The sequence below is a fragment of the Sparus aurata genome, chromosome 11 (assembly GCF_900880675.1).
Source record: "Sparus aurata chromosome 11, fSpaAur1.1, whole genome shotgun sequence".
NCBI classification, from domain to species: domain Eukaryota; kingdom Metazoa; phylum Chordata; class Actinopteri; order Spariformes; family Sparidae; genus Sparus; species Sparus aurata.
Window position 1 is genome coordinate 9,671,464 of NC_044197.1, and position 6,297 is coordinate 9,677,760.

Consider the following 6,297-nt stretch of genomic DNA (forward strand, 5'->3'; position numbering starts at 1 on the left):
GATAAAGTTAAAGTAGAAACGTGAGGGGAAAAAAAGCTTTTACTACTTTTTTAATTTTTAGATTTAGCCATATCCAGTTGGTATACCTAGAAACCAAAATAACATCTCTAAAACTATTTAATTGATTTAAATGTTTATTTTGTTGTTACCCTGTTAGCTGCTCAATAATATTTTCTGTAAATGTTAGTAAATGTACCAAATACACCATTGTACTTTCAAGGACACTTCCTGGGTAATAACATGTAAAATAAAAGCTGTACCAATTTATTTCCTATCAAGAAGAACTTATCCTGTTTAAAGGGACACTATGTCATTTTGGAGAAGAAATTAAAAACTCAATTTTTAATATTAACGATATTAGTGAGGTAATAATGCAAACTAATATATATATATTTTTTTTACCATTAATAAACAAGCTGTTCTCGGGGGGAAAATAAGATCCCCAAAGCACTATTTGAAGCTAGAAAGGTGGCAGGGTCCACCAAATATAAATAAAGTAAAACAGTATGAAATTTGGTTCTCCTTTAAAATGAAGAGAATCGATTTATTTAGTTTGTTAAGGCATAAAAAATAAATCTCGTTCTCCTCTGATTATAATTAAATAAAGCACCTTCAAAAGCTCTTGATGTTGCCCGGAATAAACTGTTGGTGGACAAATATCACATCCTTTATTTATTTAATTGGTCTTAAATCCAAATGTGCATACTGTATATTGACTCTAAAAACACTAGAATCAATCTTTAAATATCATTTATTGACCCGAGAATGTAGATTGAAATAAAAATACTGAAAATAAGACCTCAATCAAGAAAACAACATTCACAATTTACATCCCAGTTAGATTGTTTGACTGTAGAAACCTTCTAAACATCCTGAAAACTGCGGCCAAGCCAGCCGTGGTTCACATTTGCTTGGTCAAATCAACCGCACCTTTTACGCTAATCGTAATGAAACCGCTCTGAAGAGCTGCTGGTAGTGAATTTGGGGCAGACTGCAGTTTTACAATCAAACCCATGAAACATACGATACTAAACTGAAGGTATTACGAAGGTATCCTTCCGGATTTCAAAGTAAAGGGCGATGTGAGAACATTGTTTCCATAAGTAGTTCGAGATTCATATACCACTGAACTTAGTATTTCCAAGACTACTTTCATGACTAATATGAAGTACTTTCACTGTGTACTTTCCGAGTACTACTTTGTCAAAATCCTTAAATAATGATATTGAAAACTTTGTAACTTAGTTCATTTTAGACTAATAAATAATTTATTAATGCCAATATTTATTGTACAATTAGTTAAAAGCTTTACTACTATTTTCCATGACACTTGTGGTCTGTCTGTGAGAGAGACAGGGACAAAATGTCCAATAGCCATGGATGTTAGACTGACCCTCAGTCGTACTCAATAACTACAAATACTTACTTACTAAAAACAAAGATGGGGAACATTAATATTTGACAGGAGTTTCTGTCTTGAATGAAAGAATGTTTGTGAGTTTGCTTAATTTCCAAAGAAAATACCTCCTGCTCGTATTAAAAACACCAAAACTCTTACTGCCACAACGTTACATTGTGAGCAACAGGAGATTCTGAATGAAATTATGTAGATTGGGAATGATGGAGGAATGACAGCGAGTTAAGAAAACTGTTACGGTTTGTTCTCCTCCAGACATTAAGTTTGGAATTCAACACGGGAGCTTCTAAAGGTTGATGGCACTCTTGCTGCTTGATGTCTACACAGCCAAAGTGTGAGTCTGTTTGCGAGCAGCACAACATTTCCTACTAATCTGATAGAAAACATGTGACAACACCAGGCTTGTGAAATAAGTTTGCCTCGTTTAATAATACATCACAAACGGACAGAAACCAAAGCGGTCTATTTAGTTGAGGATGTTTAAGGGGTCTCACAGCCTGAGGACAGAGGCTACGTCAGTGGTTACTTCTGGTTCTTTAGTCTTCTCAGTATTCTTTGAGCTCTGTGCAGACACCTCACCTCGCCACTGTCACTGATGCTCTGTGGATGGATGGATCACACGCTGCACAGCCTTCCTGTCCTGGGCTGAGCACTAACCATACAAAATGTCAGTCCACAAAACTTAATTACAGGAAATCAGGATTCAGTTCAGGAAGCCGTCGTCCAACTCTTCCTCAGCAGCCTGTTCCTCTGCCCACACTTTCAGCTCCTGGCTCTTCTCGTTCTGGAGAAACGAACAGTGACCATCAGTACTCTGCAGATATATTAGCCAAATTTGATCCCCCTCGTAAAGTACAGGTCAAAGATACTCACACTTTCCCTTCAGGCTCCTGCGGCGGCTCGTCTCCATTGTTTTGCTCGTCTTGGTGATTCGTCCTTTCAACCGTCCATCACCTGCAATATGAGAAAGAAGAGCAGCGGTAGTTTCACGTCTCTTTATGCAGGTTTTGTGGGGATTTGTGGACATTTTTTGTGAATTTGTGGAGGTTTGTGTATATTTGTGTATATTTTGTGTGTATTTGTCGAGGTTTTGTGTGTCATTGTGAAGATTTTTTGTCTTTTTGGGAGGTTTTGAGTGTATTTGTGGAAGTTTTGTGTGGCATTGTGAAGATTTAGAGTCTCTTTGTGGAGATTTTGTGTCACTGTGAAGATTTTGAGTTTTGAGTGTCTTTGTAGAGATTTTGTGTGTATTTGTGGAGTTTTTTGTGTCATTGTGGAGGTTTTGTGTATATTTATGGAAGTTTTTTGTGAATTTGTGAAGTTTTGTGGAGTTTTTGTGTGTATTTATTGTTATTTTGTTTGTTATTATGAAGATTTTTAGTCTATTTTGTGGAGGTTTTGAGTGTATCTGTAAAAAGCATTTAACATGTGTAGTTACTGAGAGCCACAACATTAGAACCAGTGACAGGTGAAATAAATAACATTCATCATTGTGTTCCAATGCCATGTTCGGCTGTGAAACCATGAGTCCTAGCATTCATGTGGATGTCTCTTTGACAAACACCAGTCACCCAAACACAGCTGCAGACCAAGTACACCCCATCATGGCAGCAGCACTCCTTAATGGCAGTGCCCCCCCCAGGCGTATTGCGCCTGCAATACTGCAAAAACTGCTCAGGAACAACCTGAGGAAACATGGAAAGAGCTCAAGGTGTCAACCTGGCCTCCAGATTTCCCAGATCTCAATCCAACTGAGCTTCCACTGGATGCAGTCTGAGCCAAGAACGATCCACGGGGGCCCCAACGTGGATGGGAGTTGGTTCTGGCGCATCTCTTAGATGTTCAACTGGATTGGGATCTCGAGAATGAGGAGGCCAGTTTGACACCTTGTGTTCTTTGCCATGAGGGGATGTAGTTGGTCTGAACGGTGGTTGGGTGGGTGGTGTTTGTCAAAGAGGCTCCACAGAAATGACAGAACTCAAAGTTTCCCAGCAGAACATTTGATTGTAACAAGATGATCAATGCTCACTTCACTAGTCAGTTGTTTTTATGTTTCAGCTGAACAGTGTAGATATACATGTTAAATACTTTTCAAATTTTGCATACATTTAGTTTTTAACTATTTTATTCATACTTTTACTGCACTTTGTCTAACAGCTTTAGTTACTAGTTAGATTAAGTTATCCAGCATTAAAAGCAGAAAGTTGAGACCTTAGAGAGTAAATGTGAGACAAGCCAGTGTCCTGCACTATGGAGGACAATTATAAATCAATTGATTAATTGCGTGATGTTGGCATACTCATACAGCAATTCTGTAGAAAGACAGCTGATTTTTGAGTTCATTCTCAGGTCGTCAGTTAACGCACTTTGTGGGCTATTAACAGGACTCATAGAGAGTTGAGTTGTTAACATTGAGAAGACTTGTATTTTCACATACATTTTATTTCAAGATATATTTTTTATATGTTTTTTGTGTTTATCCAGTAGCTGTAAAAACACTCCTTGATCGTGTGGGTTCTGAGGTGGGGCCTAAGTCTGCTCTGGTTGGTCAGTTCACACAAGCCTGATAACCAGGTTTGCCTAGCAGACTGAACTTTGTATTACTGAACTTTTGTGCCTAGAACTCTACCGTGGTGAACTGGTTGTCGTAGCTTACAGCACTCAACATTATTTAGCTAACACTGTTAGCCTGAAAAGCTTTATACCACAATGTTTCTCCCGCAAAACAACAACTTCCAGGCACATCTGTGCGCCCGAGTGGAGACGTACATGAACTGAAAACAAACCTTCAATACAGTCAGAAGGACCCAGACAAACTAACAACCGCTCAAGCTGTTTGTAGCTATCAGTTCACTGCACTTCTACCATGAACATGACCACAACAACTGCTTCCAAACAAAAAACACCGCAGCACAATCGGATCTTTATTAGTGGCCTGCTGGACATTGAGGCCGAGGGCCCTGTAACAGCTTTGTAATGATCTCTGCATGGTGTTATCAAGCAGGATGCTGTTGCACACAGTTACATAGAAAATGAATTTCTGCAATTGTTTTCATTTTGTTTTATCACAGAGGTTCAACATTATCTTCAAGCAAAAGCATCGCATTTCCATGCTCACTGAGGTTGCTAGTGCATCTCGTCATGGACAGGTGAGGGCAGAGACCTGAACTGCTATGTTGGAGTCAGGCTAGCTTTTACCGTGGCCCTGAGCATGTCCCTAGCCAGGCACGGGGCCCGAACTAAACATGCACACTATGTGCACGCTTCTACCAGCCATAGGTGTGTAACAACAGAAGCCTGTAAGTTGGCGGGATCGCACAAGGGCTCGTAGGATACGCTATTACCAATACCAGCCGCTGATCAAAGGCCTGACTTCTGCCATTCATGGAAACCACAGCTTACAGCTCTGATAGACAGCACTCGGGCATTTGCCATTGAAGATAGATGAAGTCCGGTTAAGTTAACCTGTAACTTACAATGATAACACCAGGTGTGCCTGGCAGACCACTAACAACTGGATTGCTGTTACTGAACTTTTGCCCTTGAAAGCTCTGTTCCACGAAGCCTCCAAAACAACACGTCACTCAGTTCTGCTGGTGTTGTAGCTCTCAATTCGCTGCACCTCTGCAATGAATAAGAACGCGAATGTTAACACCGGGCTCTGCTCAACATACTTTATACACTCAGAAGGACGTAGACAAACTAATAACCACTCAAGCAAAACCTTACACAGGCTACCAGAAATTAACACGTCTCCGGTCAGTCTGCTGGTGTTTGTAGCTCAGTTTGCTGCACCTCTACCATATATGAAACCACAAGAACCGCTTCAAAACCAAAAACTTGCTTGTTGATGTTGATGTTGAATCTACATAAATGAAGCTGTCCATTTAAAATGTATAAGTCCCAGCTCAAAACCCACAGGGTTCAAAGAAAGTAGAAGAATTTTAAACAGGTTTTGTTTTACTGAGAGGAAATATAAGCAAGTCTGGTTACAGTGCCTGAAAGCATTTATTTGATCTAATTCACAAAGTATTTAACACAGTGTATACCCTGCGCTAACTTCGCGCGGGAAATGAGCGAGACCGCCCCTTTTGGCGAGCACCATCTGGATTTGTCAGAAAATCTGTTTGGGACTTATTTTGCCTGGTTTAGCTGATTCAACCAGAGAGTAGTGATGATATGGAAGGCTCTTTAGCCTGTAATTACAGACTTTGCCCTCACCCTGAGTTTGAGTCATTTACTTCAACCTGTTTCCTGTAAACTCTAAATCTGTCTTGTCAAAAGAGGTTAAAACAAATGTTAATAGAAGCACAGACAGAAAATTGTTATTAGGATTTTAAAAAGTCATGTGTTTATTAATATTTCATTTCTCTGGTCTTTATTTGTTATTATTCCAATACTAACGGAATGTAATCAAGTTACATTACTTTAATATTGTACTCGGATGAATTCAGGTAATTTGGACACCTCAGGATTTTGACAAAGTATTACTCGGAAAGTACACAGTAAACGTACTTCATATTATGCATGTAAGTAGTCTAGGAAGTTCTAAGTTCAGCAGTATATGAATGACTACTTATGGAAAGATTGGTTTGTTTTTATTTGTTTGTTTTTTTGTCCTTTACTTAACTTTACTTTAAATCCGGAAAGATACCTTCGTGATACCTTCAGTTTATTACCGGTAATAAATACTCTAAAAGTATCTTATGTTAGCAGCTCCTCACTACGATTACCGTAGTATGAGTGCATATGCGCACTGAAAAAAAGTGCGGATGATTTGACCAAAGAAACGCGAACCACGGCTGGCTTGACCTAAGTTGAAAACTGTCATCAGATTTTTGTCCTTCAGCCTCAGTCAGTCCAATTCCAAAAGGAAGAGG